Source organism: Arachis stenosperma, chromosome 3 (assembly GCF_014773155.1).
Source record: "Arachis stenosperma cultivar V10309 chromosome 3, arast.V10309.gnm1.PFL2, whole genome shotgun sequence".
Taxonomy (NCBI): Eukaryota; Viridiplantae; Streptophyta; class Magnoliopsida; order Fabales; family Fabaceae; genus Arachis; species Arachis stenosperma.
The window spans coordinates 59,007,768-59,025,010 of NC_080379.1; positions in this window are offsets into that span (position 1 = coordinate 59,007,768).

Genomic DNA, 17,243 nt, shown 5'->3' on the forward strand with positions numbered 1-17,243 from the left:
ATTTAAATCATCGTTATTGCTTTCTTTTAATTTTCAAGAAAATCTTCCTTTTCATAATTTATTTAGTTTTTTAAGAACTTTAATTTCTGAACTGCACTTATTAATTTTACAAATTTATTCTATTTCTTATTGTCAAAACTTGTCTAATTGAAGACGCTTTGATGCACTTCTAGAAAACTGGTACTCGCACGGAGGAGTTGGTTTCGCTCCCAGACCATTAGAATCGAACCACCATCGATTTGCAAAAAATCGACAAAATAAATTGGCACGCCCAGTGGGACAGTTTTAAATCGAAGTGTGTCAAAATAACTGCTTTCTTTCTTAGTGTATGCGATTACGAAGTGGGAAGATCATTCACATGGCTGATGAATTATCAAATGTGAATGGTGGTTCTTCCACTAATGGTATCATACCGGCATCCATGCAACAAGCCGACGTGTCTTCACGTTCGGAAGGCGCAATTGGAACTGAAAGCATAGTCGTCACAACTATTCAGACTGGAAATGTTGGACGTAATACTCGTCCACATGGCCCTGCGCCACCGTATCAACCTCCATTAACCGCTGATTGGCCCCCTTATGATCTTCTTGCTGGTTATACCCCACCGGTGGGTGGATTTATGCCACCTATCCGCTTTGGGAATACCAATGGAGTGAATAATATGCAAAACCCACAACAACACTCTGAATATTCTCGTGAGTATCATGTGGGCTCCACTTCAAATGCTACCAATTCAATGGCAGTATATCGATAACAAGTGGAAGAGAGTCACCATGATTTGGTTAATTTATTGACTCAGAAAATGACTACAATCCTGAATCCTATGATGGCTGATCATGAATCGAGATTCGAGCGTCTTGCTAGACAAGTCGAGAGGATTGCTCATATTGTCGATTATGATGAAGGCGAGAGGCATAATGCTCGAGGAACTAATGAGGGGATGGAAAATATTTTTCAAAATGAAAATCATATTCCAAATCAAGAAAATCCTTGCATGGTTCATCGACATGAGAATGCCGATAATATTTTACATGGATTACGTGGTGATCGTTATCAGGTCACCCGAATTGTAGAGAAAGTTTTAAATCGGGTTGGATTAAATGTTCGTTTTATGAATCAGCCACATTTTGTGTCTGCTTTTTCCCAAGTAGTTCAAATGGTTGAAGTGCCAAGTGGAGTGAAAAATCTGAAAATAACCACAAAATTTGCTGGAGAAGTCAGAGAATCGACAACTGAACATGTTGCTCGTTATTTGGTCGAGATTGGGAACCTAACCAATGATGAAAATTTGGAAATGAAATCTTTTCCTTCGTCATTGACGAAAAATGCATTTACATGGTTCTCGAATCTTAGACCAAATTCGATTACAACATGGAATCAGTTAGAAACTGCTTTTCATGCTCAGTTTTATCGAGGGGAAATGAACGTAGTAGTTACCGATTTAGTAGCTTTGAAACGTGAAGATGGTGAAACCATCGACGACTATTTAATACGTTTCAAAAATGCTAGAAGTAGGTGCTATGTGAAATTACTTGAAAACGAGATAGTGAAAATAGCAACCATGGGGTTGGAATTTTATATGCGCAAGAAATTGCTTAATGTGCATATTCCTGACTTGGGTCACCTGGCTGAAAAGGTTCGGCAGACTGAGCTTATAAAAAAGGAGAAAGAAAAACATAGAACTGAACAGAGGTCGAAAAGTAAACCATTTACTCAAAAAGAGAAGGTTGCTTATGTAACTATGGAATCATCAGAGGAGGAAATCGATTTTGAAACAGAAGTCAATTTGACTGAACTTAAGAAAGGCCCTCCATATGTTTGTTCTTTATTGAAAAAACTCCCTGGTAGTGAAAAGTCGAATGATTCAAAACTTAAAAGTGGAAAGAAATATAGTTTTGATATTTCAAAATCCGATCAGATTTTTGTTGTGCTGCTTAAAGATAAACAATTGGTTTTACCTGAGGGTAGAACTTTGCTTTTCGTAAAAGATTTAAAAGGAAAGTCTTATTGCAAATTTCATCAAGCAACAAGTCATTCGACTAACAGTTGTGTCCGTTTCAGGGATTTAATTCAAGAGGCAATCATGGAAGGACGTTTGAAATTTGATGATGGCAAGAAGGAGATGAAAGTTGATGTAGATCTTTTCAAAACTGATGCCAGTTATGTGGAACCCTGCTTTGGTGTGAATATGGTGGGGATGTCTTATGATTTTGATGTGGCTCTTGATGATTTTGAGTCACAAGTAAGATCTGTGTATCCTAGAACAGGGGACGGTTTGTTGGACTTCTTGGTTCAGTAAAAGATCAAAGACCGGGACGTATCTCTGTATCCATGGTGTAATGCTGTTTTTAATGCTGAAGCAGCAGCAATCTTCGAAAAGGAGAGAATGAAGAAAGAATTGGCCCATAGAGAGGAACAAGCATGTCAAAGATAGCCAATTCGACGTGTGGAGGGCTCAAGTTCCAAAATCCCTCAACATGATGTGACTACACCTTTAAGTCGATTTCAGGCTATTGGTGTTCAGTGGATCAGAAACTGTCAAGAGTTTCAAAGGTGTGATCATTTGTATCGACGCAACCCTCAATGGGGACACCGAGCACCGTCTCAGAATCAGTATGCCGCTTATCGAGGGCGAGCTAGAGGATACCCAAGAGGAAGAGGTGGAAGAAGAAGTTTCAATCAGAATAAGAAACTTCATATTGATGCAGGAAAAGAAGCAAGCAAGGGGGCAACTCCTTCTGTGCATTCCCGAATTGTCTTTCCTTCTGATGGGAAGACTTATCCCAAGGAGATTCCATCGCCAACAAAGATGGAAAAAGGGAAGGCAGTTGCTCAGTCTTCTGGGATAGGTAAACATAAAGACGTCGACGTTGATGAAGAATATTTTGATGAAGGAGATGATGACATGGTAGGGACGATTTTGATAATTCCTACTGAGTACCTTGGAGAATGCAAGGGTAATCCAGATGATGATTATGACCAGGAGGATGAAGAGGCTTTCTCTTTTATTCGTATAGAAGATGAGCCAGGTTTTTTCCCTCGCCCTACTGAGAAACAAATGTCTCATTTGCGTCCCTTTCACATTGTTGCTGTTGTGAATGGATTCAAAATAAACAAGGTACTTATTGATGGTGGGGCGGCAATAAATCTCTTGCCCGAAAGGATGTAAGGGAAAGTAGGAAAACATTTTGAGGAGTTGGTTCTTACAAACATCGTTGTGACTGATTTTAATGGTAATTCTATGCCAGCAAAAAGGTTGGTCACATTGACGGTGAAAGTGAGGTCTTCGGAGAGACACTCTGTATTTATGGTAGTGCCATCAAAGGCAAGTTATAATGCCTTACTTGAGAGAGATTGGATTCATGGAGTAGGTGTTGTACCATCTACAGTGCATCAGAGTGTGCTTCTATGGACTAAAGAAGGCAAACCTGAAATCATCAAGGCAGATTCGAGTCTCTATGTCGAACAGATGCATGTCGATTTTAGGATATATAATCATAAATTGAAGCCTTTAAATGTTTATCGATCTCTGAATTCTTATAATTGTGAAGGGTGCTACTTGACATCAGAAGGACTTTCAGTGAAGTTGCGCTATCCGGATATACCCTTCGAGCCGACGGGTTGGGATTGTTCTTCTTGAAGATTTCGAAAGGTTAAACCATGGACTAGGTTGAGGAAGTTTCTGATTACCTGGTAACTTTAAATAATTATTTGAATAATTTCCAAGTTTTAGAAAATAAAGATGATTCTTTTGATAAAGTTGAATCAGATAGGACTAGTAAATCTATTAGTTGTAGTATGTTTGTTTTGACATCGCTAGTCGAATGTAGTTATGATTCTTCTACTACTTGTAATGAAGTTAATGATGTAAGTCGGACTGCCGATTTAATAGCAGAGGCTCATTGTGTGGAAAATAAATGTAATAATGAATTAAACAATGATCAAGTTTCTTCAATCTCTGATTCCATTGATTTTACTTTCAATTGTATTTATGATTTGGAGCCTTTGTGATTTGAAAGGTATTCAATCGAAGGTGATCATTATAAAGGGTTTGAATCTCAAGATTCTTTAGAAGAAATTAATTTGGGGACTCATGATGATGTTCGAATTACATATGTTTGTAAAAATCTTGTTGATCCTTTTCGAACTGAACTTTTCGATCTGTTACATGAGTTTAAAGATTGCTTCGCATGGGATTATCATGAAATGCCTGGTCTCGATCGTTCGTTAGTAGAACATCGATTAGCATTGAAACCTAATGCTCGACCTGTGAAACAAACCCCAAGACGTTTTGCTCCTAAAATCAATGTGAAAATTAAAGAGGAGATAGAACGTTTGATCAAAGGAAATTTTATTCGAACTGCTCGTTATGTGGAGTGGGTGTCGAATATTGTTCCAGTGATGAAGAAAAATGAAAAATTGAGGGTATGTATCAATTTTCGAGATTTAAATAATGCTACCCCAAAGGATGAATATTTCATGCCAATTGCGGATATGTTAATCGATTCTACAGCAGGAAATGAAATCCTTAGTTTCATGGACGGTAAATCTGGATATAACCAAATTTTTATTGTGGAAGATGATGTGGCTAAAACTGCCTTCCGTTGTCCTGGAGCGTTGGGTACGTATGAGTGGGTGGTTATGCCTTTTGGTTTGAAAAATACTGGAGCAACTTATCAAGGGGCGATGAATGCCATTTTTCATGAGTTTATTAGAAAATTTATGGGAGTGTATATCAATGACGTGATGGTCAAATCAATTTCTGTAAGTCAACATATATACCACTTAAGAAAAGCATTTCTGACTATGAAAAAGAAAGGATTAAAAATGAATCCTTTGAAATGTGCTTTTGGGGTATCGGTTGGAAACTTTGGGTTTTGTTGTTCATATAAAGGGGTTTGCTATTGATAAAAATAAAGCGGATGCAATATTAGCCTTGTCTGCACCCAAATCGAAAAAAAAGTACAATCATTTTTGGGGAAGATTAATTATCTTCGAAGGTTCATTTCGAATCTTTCAGATCGAACAAGGGTGTTTGCGCCTTTAATAAAATTAAAGAATGGTTCAAAATTCGAATGGACCACAGAGCATCAGTTAGCGTTCGATTCAATTAAAACATATTTATCTAAAGCCCCAATTATGGCGGATGTTCGTCCATTTGAACCTTTAAAGTTGTACATTGCTGCATCTAAAGATACTATAGGATGTATGTTGGCCCAGGACGGTGAAGACGGACATGAGAGGGCTGTTTACTACCTTAGTCGAGTCTTAACTGATATCAAGATGAGGTATTCTCCGATCGAAAAATTATGTTTGTCATTATATCATGCTTGTATGAAGTTAAAATGTTATATGTTGGCTAAATCGGTAAAGGTGATAGCACAGACCGATGTCATTAAGTATATGCTTAGTTTCTCTATGCTAAGGGAGCGTTTGGCGAAATGGATGTTGGCATTAACGAAATTTGATTTGCAGTATATCCCAGCAAAGGCTGTTAAAGGACAGGTTATTGTAGATTTTCTTGTGGATAATTCGAAAGATCTGAATGACCAGGGGGCAAATATAGTTGATGTAGAGGTCAACTATTGGAAATTGTATTTTGATGGATCTAAGCACAAAGATGGTGTAAGGGTTGGAATCCTCATTATCTCACCAGAAGGTATTCCATCAGAATTTTTGTTCGAATTGAAGTATCCTTACTCTAATAATGTCGCTAAATATGAGGCTTTAATTTTAGGTCTCGAAATTTTAATCGACAAAGGAGCTTTAGAGGTTCAAATTCTAGGGGATTCACAATTGCTTTTAAAGCAGTTGTCAAATGAGTTTAAATATAATAATGAGACGTTACAGAAATATTTAATAACTGCTTGGGAGTTGTTAACGTCTTTTCGAAAGGTATCTTTGGTACATATTCCTAGAATGCATAATGAAATTGCCAATGAGTTGACTCAAAATTGCTTCGAGGTATCGAATTGGCCCAGAAACTATTAAGAAGTTATCTAGTATTCATCAAATTTTAGTGCCAGCAAATGAAAGTGAAGTGCTGTGTATGAAAGAGTGGGAAGACTCTGATTGGAGAAAGACTATTGCTCAGTATTTGAAAGATCCCAATACCATAGTTGATAAAAAAATAAAATTATGAGCAATGAATTTTGTTTTATTGGCTGATGAATTATATAAAAAAGGGATTGATGGAAGTTTGATGAGATGTTTTAGTCGAGAAGATCAGAATATTGCTTTGGGTGAAGTTCATAATGGAATTTGTGGTGCTCATCAGGCAGGAAATAAGATGAGATAGGTGTTATATCGCAATCATGTATATTGGCCATCTATGATAAAAGATTGCATTGATTATGCAAAGGCATGTCAAGAATGTCAGAAACATGGGTCGATACAACAAATTCCAGCAGCCGAATTACATTCGATAATAAAACCTTGGCCATTTAGAGGTTGGGCTTTGGATCTAATCGGGTTGATTCATCCTCCTTCATCAAAACAACACAAGTTTATTTTGGTGGCTATTAATTATTTCACAAAATGGGTTGAGGCTATTCCATTAGTAGAAGTTAGTCAAAATGAGATAATCGACTTTATTGAGGAAAATATTATCCATCGATTTGGAATTCCTCAAACTTTAAGTACTGGCCAAGGAACTATGTTTACTGGCCAGCGAATTAAAAATTTTGCAGCCTCGAGAAATATTAATATGGTTACTTCGACTCCATATTATGCGCAAGCTAATGGGCAAATAGAAGCAGCGAATAAGATATTGATAGGTTTGATTAAAAAACATATCGGGAATAGGCCTCGAACATGGCATGAGACTTTAAGTCAAGTATTATGGGTTTATCAAAACTCACCGAGAGGTTCGACAGGGACTTCACCTTATAAATTAGTATATGGCTATGATGCAGTATTGCCATTAGAGATTAATTTAAATACTTTAAGAGTATCAAAACAGAATGATTTTCCTGTCGATGATTATTGGAATGCAATGTTTGATGAGTTGAATGAATTGGATTCAGAGCGAATTTTGGCACTCGAAAATGTAATTCGACAAAAAGAGAGTATTACTCGAAGTTATAATCGTTGAATCAAAGAAACATCTTTTAAGATAGGTGAATTAGTTTTGAAAGTTGTTTTGCCTATGGAAAAGAAATCGAGATTTCTGGGTAAGTGGTCCCATAGTTGGGAAGGTCCCTTTCAAGTGATAGGTACATTTTCCAGGAATACCTATCAGATTAAAAATATCGAGTCGGAAAAAGTGATTAACTCGATTAATGAAAAATACTTGAAACTTTTCTATTGTTGGCAAGTATAAAAAGTTAACATATACGGAAAATTAAAAATAAAGTTAGAAGTAAAAGGGATTCAAGGTGCCAATAGTTTTGCCAAATCGGAGCACAGCTTTGTTCTCTTGTTTTCCAGGAGTGTAAGCATTTCAATCTGTTTGAGCTTGTCAGCTTGGATTTTCTCAAGTTATTTTTCATATTCTCCTTGTTCGGTATCGAGTACGACAAGTTTCTGGATAAAGAGATGCTGCTCTTGTTGGGCTGCGGCAAGAGGTTTGGCTATAGTGGCTCGATTTTGGCGAATGGTAGCAAGTTGTTCTTGAATTTGAGCTAATTCTGCTTCGAGTCTTGCTTCTTCCTGATCATGGAAAGCTTGTACAGAGATAACGTGAGAGATTTTCAGATCAAATTATTCACGAGAAGCTTGAATGGGTTGAGCAGTTGCAAGAATATTGTCTATTTTTGATTTGGCTACGGCTTCTTCATTTTTAGTTTCTTGAAGTTGAAACTGAGACGCAACACTCTCATTGAGAAGTGGTTTGAATTCTTGAATCGAAGTAAAATATGGTGTGTTGGTTGGGAGTTCAAAAGAGAATTTCAAAACATCAGCCAAGATTTGGTTTAGAATTGGATCATTAACCCAGGTGGTAAGAGGGTGATCCAAGAGCTTGATGAGTGATCGAAGTTGTTCCCGAGTGGTAGAATATAATTCGATCAAAGGCCTTGATGTAGTAGGTCTTGAAATTGTTGGTGCAGGTACTGGTACCTTATTTTCCTGGATGATTTTATTTAAAGCAGAAGTCAGATCTTCAAAAGTAGTACTGGTTGGAGTGGTAGGAACATTTGATGTTCCTGGTCTTGGTCTTAGAGGAGTTTGGTGTGACGGATCAGGTTGTAACTCTGGAGGGGTCTCTAATACTTTGGACCTAGAAGAATCTAAATTAGTAGTGTCGGCAGCCTTAGAAGCAGAGTTAGAATCTGGGGCTGCTTGGTTCTCTTTAGTGAAAGCAGCTTGATCATTTGGTGAAGTTGTTTCAAGTTTGATGGTTTCTTCTAGAGAGTGTTACAAAGGATTTGTTGTTGAATCAATCACTTGTGTTGTGTGAGAAACAGGTGGAAAAGCGGCTGGGATTGTCTGAATGGGTCTTGTGAATTGAATGGAGTCATGTGATGTAGATTGTTCTTGGCCTTGTGGTTGTGGTAGAATCGATGGGTCGAGAATCCCAACAGTTGCTGATTGAGCAACATTAACAGGCTAATATAAAAGGTACACAATTATAAATTGAAAATTTATTTTAATCAAAATATGATATGTTTAGAAATAATGGTATTACCTGAGAAAGCCTGGATCTTAATACTAGCCGAGAACCAGAATCAGAATCGGCTGCCTCTTCCGACGTAGAAGAGATTGTGATAGCATCTTTATTGATTGGCTCACTTTCGTCAGCGCTTTCACTCGATGTTAGTAGTACTAACTGATAAGAGATTTAAAATTAAATCTAGATAAAGGTGTATAACTTATAGTGTTGTTAAGTTAAAGAGAGGAATTATGAAATTACCTTTCGAGAAGTTTTGGTAGGAGTTTTTCTACATTTGGATGGTGGTGGTCGAGCAGCTTCAGCTTTTCTCTTTTGAGATCTTTTCGGGGAACCTTCAGCAGCAGGGAAAGCACGAATTGCAGTTTGCTGAATTTCTTCTAAGGTACGATTGTACCTGGAATAGTATGTAGCCCACAATTTAAAACAAGATTTGGTGATGTAGAAACTGCGATCGTACACCATGAAATTGAAGCAGTCCCTACGCTGCTGATTCTTTAAGAGGCAAGAATCAAAGTCTTCTTGGGTGGTTAAAGTAAAGTGATAGAAGGGTTTATCATTTCGAGGTTGTGGTGTTGGTATGGCTTGAGAAAGTCCAAATTGTCTGGATGTCATATTTGGAGCATACACGGTGATTTTGAATCTCTCCTTTTTGTGTAAAGGTAACCCTGTTGGTATTACTTGTAGAGCCAACATGTTTGTCCAACTTCGATTTGCAAGATCATTTGCTTCATTGGTGTCAGGAAAGAGCAAACGGTCCAACCAAGCAGGACCACGGTTGCGACGCAAGAAGGGAGTGAAATTGAGTTGGTCATTGTCAAAATCTTTACAAGAATGGAAAAGGGAGAAAACAACCCAAAATCTATCTTCATCTGATTCGGTATTAGGAAAATTTGGCTTGAACTCAGTTAATTGAAAACTTTCAATGTATTGCTTGTCAGTGTTACCACTTGCAGGTTTTGTCATAAAATTTTCAAAAATGGCATTAAGCGATAGTTGGAGAAGCCATAAAGGGCCTCCTGCACTGATGATTTTGTTGTCTCGGAGGTCACAAACAAATTGACCGAGTTCTTAAAAAATGTGTCCTAAGAGAAGCTTGGCCAAATTTAAGGCTTTCCTTTCGTGAAGAAGAGTAGCTAGAGAAAGATAGATTCTCGACATTTGGAAACTTCGAGAGCAGAATAGGATGGGATTCAACCAATAAAATACGAAGGCAACATGTTCATTATCAGTGATTTTTGTACCTTCTGCACCCATGTTATGGGCAATGAAGTCACTGTAAGGGTTGGTCATGACCACAGTATATTGACGCTTTGATTGCATGTCAGAAGTACAGTCTGGGGAGTTGATCAGAAGCCTTGTAATAGTAGCCACGTCCAGAAGAGACATTCCAATCATTCCACATGGAAGGTGGAAGTTGTTAATTGTTCTGTTCCAGAAACAGGTCACAGCCCCAATCATCTAAGGGTGAGTGGTTAGTGAAAAGTGGGAGAGCCTTAGTAATTTATGGATTCCTAAAGATTTCCAATCAACGTTTTTGGTGGGCTCAAGACGACGATACCAAGCTGTGAAGTTGTAGCCTCTAGGACTAATCTTCGGATTATTTCTGAAAGTTTTTTGATTAATAAAATAAGAAATGTTGAAGGATTGATTTATCAACAAATCTTCCCCTTTGGCACTTGGGAAGAAAGAGAGTTTTTTGTTCGCTTTTTTCTGAGATTCAATTGGTCCAAGGAAATAGTGTGTCTCGGCTCCAATGGTAAAAGGAATTAGCATTCTGGTATCTTTAGATGACAGATGGGGGTCGTCGATGACCTCATCATTGACTTGGTTGAGAATGCGAAGAGCTGGTGGAGACGGCGGTGTTGTTTCATGACTTTTTCCTTTATCTTGGGTGGTGGTTTGGGAAGAAGAACCAGCCATTTTCAGTGAAGAGTAAAGACTGAAGATTTTGTGAGGAAATCTTAAGGTGTAGAGAGAACTCAGAGAATGATAGGGCTTAGGAAGCTTGAACAAAGGCAAGAATGATGAATTTAAACACACTGTAGCCGTTACTGTAGAAGGAATGTGAATAGAAATAACTTCATGGGAAAGGTGAAGTGGTGAGAGAAAGAGCGCAAGCCTCGGGAGATGTGTCGAATAAAGCAGTAGTAATGGGGGGGGGGGGTTTAATGATAATTATTGCTAATTTGAAAACTGACGTCTTTTGGATTAAGTGCTTTAATTTTCGATAATTTTGTCAAAAATAACCACATTAATCCAAGGGGGCAATTTGTTGATCGAAAAATATTTTCGATACAAATAAGATGAATCGAAATAAGTTGTATTGCCTTTTCGAGAAGATACAGGGTCGAGATAAAGTTAAAAGTAATCGGCTCTAATTTAAGTTTCGATTATTCTACCGATTGAAAGAGCCAAATCGAGTAAGAGTCTCGATTCGAGGAATTAGGAAGAGCTTTCGAAAAGCTATTTGAGTGTTGATGGAAGCGGGAAAGTTTATGGCTTTTGTCACACGAGGAAAATATTGGAAATATCTACAATCATGCAGTGGGACAGTTACCAAGAGTGATTGTATTTCAAAATTCATAATTTCTTATTTAATTGTAATTAATTGTAATTTAATTAACCTTTATGTAGCGTAGTCTATAAATACTGTAAAGTGTTAGGAAATAGGGGTTGAAACTTTCACTCAGAAAAACACTCTAAGCATTCTCACATCTCAGCGATTCCCTGAATTTGCAATCGAGTTAAACTTTCTGTAGGGTTCCTTCCACTTTTTTTTTTTCAATTCATTTTCTTTTCTATAAAATTTAACATTTCAATTAAGTTTATTCTTCCAGTGTTTTTTATTTTCTTTGTCTATTTAATCTTTCTGCACTTTATTCTGTTTGATTAGTCTTTCAATTTAATTTAAATCATCGTTATTGCTTTCTTTTAATTTTCAAGCAAATCTTCCTTTTCATAATTTATTTAGTTTTTTAAGAACTTTAATTTCTGAACTGCACTTATTAATTTTACAAATTTATTTTATTTCTTATTGTCAAAACTTGTCTAATCGAAGATGCTTTGATGCACTTCTAGAAAACTGGTACTCTACAAAGGAGTTAGTTTCGCTCCTAGACCATTAGAATCGAACCACCATCGATTTGCAAAAAATTGACAAAACAGTTATATTTAAATCAAAATATCACAAAAAAATTATAATATTTAATCTCGGGTGAGAATTCTCATATACGTAACGAATGAAACTAGTTAATTGCGTGTTAGCACGATCATCGTAACTCCATTACAGAAAGGATACATACATATTTAAAATTACTAATGAGTACCATATTTAATTAAGAAATACTTAGATAAAGATATTTAAAATGTCTTTTTTTAAGATATTTTTAAATAATTAAAATTTAATATATATAATTGATTAAACTATGTTCTTTTTATTAAAATTAGATTAGATATATTGATTTGGCAAAAAATCAATAAATTGTACTTTAAACCGATTTAAATTAATATTTTTATAAAAAATAACTATAATATCTCTATTACAAAAAATGACTAAAATATTATTATTATTATTATTATTATTATTATTATTATTATTATTATTATTATATTTCTGTGTTGTTATAAGGTTAGTGTTTCGAGGGTTACCTGAAACGGTAGGTCGATCTCGGACGAGATCTTCTATACTGGTCGGAGTTGTTGTGTCCGACTTGATGATGGTGGCTGGAGCCGCCGTGTCCGACTTGTTGGACTTGGTGGTGGTGCTGATTCTTCGTCCTCGGAGGGTGGGGGGTACTCGCAAGGGACTCCGATGCTTAAGTTAGCAAGGGTATTAAGCAGGTATTGAGTAGAATCAGAGTATGAGTTATACCTGGGTACTCCAGTGTATTTATAATGGCGTAGAGTGACATTCTTAGATAAGATAAGTTAGTTATCTTATCTTATCTTTATCTTATCTTCAAGTGAGTTCATCTTATCTTTCAAGGGAACCGCCCTTCTCTCTGTAGGGTTGGGCCGCCTTAGGATTTGGGACGTGGTCCTCCATTTGGGCCCTTTTTGGGCTTTCCTGTGATTTGGCCGAGCTCTTTGAGAAGAGGTCGGATTTGTCCTGACTTGAAGAGGTCGGTTGTTCTGTTTGTAGAACATCCCGGGTCGGACAGCTCGACCTAGGGTATAAACAGTGCCCCTGCTCGAGCTCGGTCTTTATCAGGCGGTTGAGTCTTAGTTTTTAGGACTTCGAACCTTCTCGGGTGAAGCCGAACTCGAGCATTTTGTCGACCTTATCTTTGTAGAGTTCCTTTTTGAATGCGGAACGTTTCGCTTCCTTTGAGAGCGCGCGCTTTTGTATTAGCATCCTAGCCTTGGGAATGCGCGAGGATTTTAATGCCCTCATTAATTGGTTTTTGATGCTTCGTTTCTCTTGGCTTTATTTTGAATTTGCTCTCCTGAAACGGTTTTCTCTTTTCCGTAACTTCCCTCTTTTTCTTCATTCTTATGTTTCACCCGAAGCTTGTCTTTTCATTTTCTTGACGCTGTGTCTTGTGCTTTTGCTCGAGGGAAGATTTCTTTGCTTCGGCTTCCGTCTTTCTCCAGGGCTCTTTCTCCTTTCTTCAGGTTAGTTTTGCTTTCTCTTCACCATTTTTGTTGCTTTGTATTTGATTCTCTGATGATGCTCTGATTTTGTACGTTTGGAAAGCTTGAACCTTTTCCTTATTACTGTGCTTGGTTTATTGCTTGTGATGCCTATTTTCTGGTCTTCTTTCGTCCTTACGTATACTTTGGGTGGTTTTTCTAGTTTTGGCTTCTTTTTAGGGCTTCGTATGTTGTCGTTGATTTCCGTACTGCTGTTTTGAAAAGGATGCTCCTTTGATAAATGTTCAGAGGGTTACCTGAAACGTGTAGCTCGGTCGTCTTGGAAAGGCCCGAGGTGGGGGTCAGGGACCCGAGCTTGATATGTAGAGTGGTTGGTGGTTGTACCTGCAATGACACTCCGATGCTTAAGTTAGCATGGGTCCAAGCAGATATATGTAGAATGTGGAATGAATGCCATACCTGGGTGCTCCAGTGTATTTATAGTAGTTGGCCGTGATCTTCCCTGGATAAGATATTCTTATCTTATCTTATCTTTTGGGAGTTTTATCTCTATCTTTGTGGAACCGCCTCTTCTAGGCCTATTTCGGCCTTTAGGTTTTGGGCTGCGTTCCTTTTGATGGGCCTTCCTTGCTTTAATGTCCGAGGTCCGACCTTTCAGGCGTGAACCTTAGGACGAGGTCGGACCTTTTATGAATTTGCCGAGTTGGAGGAGCCCGGTCAGGGTATGAACAGTGCCCCTGCCCGAGTTCGTCCTTTTTGGGAGGTCGAGCTCGGGTATAGTAGTTTTTCAAAATTCAAAAATGGCCGTTCCTGCATTTATTGCATTTTACCGTTTCTCCTCGATTTCCGTTCGGGCTCTGTGAAGGCATTATTTATTTGCCCCTTTCCTCCTTTTCTGCGTCTTATCCTTTTTTCGAGCGCTGCTTCTTCTTTCTCTTTGCTCTTCTTCCCCGAATCTCTCCGTGTGCCTTTCTGGGGTTTCCTCTGTGTTTCGTTCTCCTTGCTTCGGAGCTTGTCGTCTTCGTTTCTTTTCTCCAGGTTTGTTCCCATGCTTTTCTTTTCTCGTGCACATATGCTTTTGTTTCTTTGTGTGTTTCTTGTTTGTTTCTTTTTCTTTATGCCTGGGTTGCCCCGAAAAGAGGCGCCGCCATTGCGTTGTTGTTTGTATATGGGGGGGGCTCTTTTTTGTTCTCTGGTATTCTGTTCCGGGTTGCTGCATTTTCTTCGTTTGGGTTTCTGTTTCTTGTTTTGCTGAGTGGGTTTTCGCTGTCTGCTTTATGTGATTTTTGCTTTGCTATTGTATTCTTCCTTGTAGGTAAGAATTTTATGTCTCGAAAGGTTCTTCAAGCGATGTCGACCAAGATTCCAAGTGGTCTTGGTTGGGTAGACCTTCTTCCTCTAAGAGTCCCTTCTGTGGTAGATTCTGAGTATTTGGCTAGGTTCCGTAGGCACTGTAGCATATGTGAAAATAGAGAGTCTGAGAGGGATTATGAACTAGTAGCCCCGGATTCCGAGGAGAGAGTGTGCTTCCCGCCCTTAGATAGTTCCGAGAAGCTCTTTTTCTATGCTTATGATTGTTTTTTCTCTAAGCTGAATGTCCGACTTCCTTTTACCGACCTGGAGTCCGAGGTGTTATGGTCTTGTAACCTTGCCCCTACGCAGCTCCATCCAAATTCTTGGGCGTTTTTAAAGCTGTTTCAACTTTTGTGTCAGTTTTTGGGCGTCGCTCCCTCTATTTCTCTTTTTTCCTACTTGTTTGTGTTGACGAAGCCGGGTTCGGGTGGAGGAAAGGTATCTTGGGTCTCTTTTAGGGCTAACCAGGGAAGGAAGTTTTGTACCCTGTATGATGAGTCCTTTCATGATTTTAAGAACTTTTATTTCAAGGTTCGGGCTACTGGAGACGTCCGACCTTTCTTTCTAGATGAGAGTGGGGAGCCTTCTTTTCCTCTTTGTTGGCAGGAGAATGTAGTGTCTGCTAAGTATACCTTTGAGAGTCTAGATGAGGTGGAGCAGGCTTTTGTGGGTGTGGTGAGCAGTTTATGGGGTCGGGCACCTCACTTGGACACGAAGAAAATGTTGGGAGATCCAAGCCTTCTCCGTTCCGAGTTAGGTAGTTCCCGACCTCTCCGAGATTCATCTTTTTTAGTATTTTGGTTTTGCTTGTTTTGGTGGAGTTTCTGATGTGGTAATCCTTTTCTTTTATTTCTGCAGAGATGTCTTCTCAGGCGGATTCCATGAAGTTCCTTCGTCGGACGAAGAAGTCTGTGGCTGCTCGAAATATCGAGGCTGGGGAGGTTTCTGTCCGATCTTCTCCGTAGAAGACTACTGTGGGTGTTATGACTCGGTCGAAGACTATTCCGACTGCCCAGTTCCGAGCTATAAATCAAGATCCTCCGACCTCTGGACCCGGTCACTCTTCCCCGCCTTCGTCCTCGGGTCCTCCTCCCAAGAAACAGAAGACCTCTCAAGAGCTTGCGAGTTTTAATGACAAGGATTTTGATGCTCTTGGTTGGATTGAACAGCATATTCTCCCTCAGACTTTTATTTCTACTGATGATGTGTCTATGGAGCATCATTTTCAGTATATGGCGCGGAGTTGTGTCCGGATGGCTAGTCTTCATGCCGCTATTGCTCGGGAGTTCAAGAAATCCCCCCTTGGTGCGACCAGCTCCCGACTTGAGAAGGCTCAGTCTGAGTTCGAGAGGATTAGTGAACTGAAGGCTGCTAGGATTACTGAGCTGGAGGCGTCTTTGGAGAGGGAGAAAGCTAAAGCTACCGCGGCTGTGGCGGCAGCGAAAGCATCTGAGGAGATGGCGAAGGCGGCGACGGAGAATTATACTCGGATATATGCCGAGCTTGTGGAGACAAAGGAGAGGTTGCAATCTGCTCGGGATGATTTTTACGAGCTAGAGGGTCATGTGGCCAAGGGTATGGATGCTATGTTTGGAAATTTGAAGGATCAGGTCCGGGTTCTTGCTCCTGACCTAGATCTGAGCTTATTTAGTACGGATAACGTTGTTGTGGAGGGAAAGATTGTTCCTGCTCCCAACGAGGATGAGGTTCCGGTGTCCGACCCCAATGTTCCGGTTGCGAACCCGACTTTGGCCGGGGATGGATCTGGCGTGGAGGTTTTAAACCGGGATGACGGTGCCGTCGATGCAGTCCCGATTTCTATGTTTCCTCAGCAGTCTTCTGTTGATGTGGAGTCCGGAAAGGACCTTGATCCTCTGTAATTTTTTATTTTTGGTTCTTTGCCCGGCCTGTGGGCTCTTTTGTTTTTGGATGGTTTCTGTGAACGCTTTGGACGCCTTTCTGCTATTAGCTACTTTGTAGTAACTTTTTTAGCTTATTATGCGGTGTTTTGCTTTGACTTTTTGTTCCGCTTTTATGCTTTTTAGTTGTTTTTGGATAACAACTTTTTAGCTAGCGCTTTGAAACTTTTGTTTTACCCTTGTTTGCGCTTTGACTTTTTGTTCCGCTTTTATGCTTTTTAGTTGTTTTTGGATAACAACTTTTTAGCTAGCGCTTTGAAACTTTTGTTTTATCCTTGTTTGCGCTTTGACTTTTTGTTCCGCTTTTATGCTTTTTAGTTATTTTTGGATAACAACTTTTTAGCTAGCGTTTTCGAAATCTTGGCTTTCGCCGTTTTAAGGCTTCTTTCTTGGATCCGGGCTTTTCTTGGACCTCGGGCGTTCGAGTACCTCCCTTTGTTGGGTCCGACCTTGTCGTTGGTCGGCCTTTTAAGTTATTTTTGTAATCTCTTTTTATTTGGCTTTTTGAGCCTTTTCAGAGTTGCTTTATAACTTCTCACATTAATTTGAACCTCGTCGCTTTATCTTTGCCGACCTTGTGTGGTCTCTTGGCAAATGATTTTTTGCGTTTTGCCGAGCATAAATTAATGCGCCTTGGCGGGGTACTTTCTAGGATTTGTTTCATCATAAGGAAGGAGAAAAGAAAATAGAAAAATTTGATTAGTATTAAAAAAGAAAGAATATTTACAGAGTGTTTACCCTTGACTAGGTCGGATGTCTTATTTGAC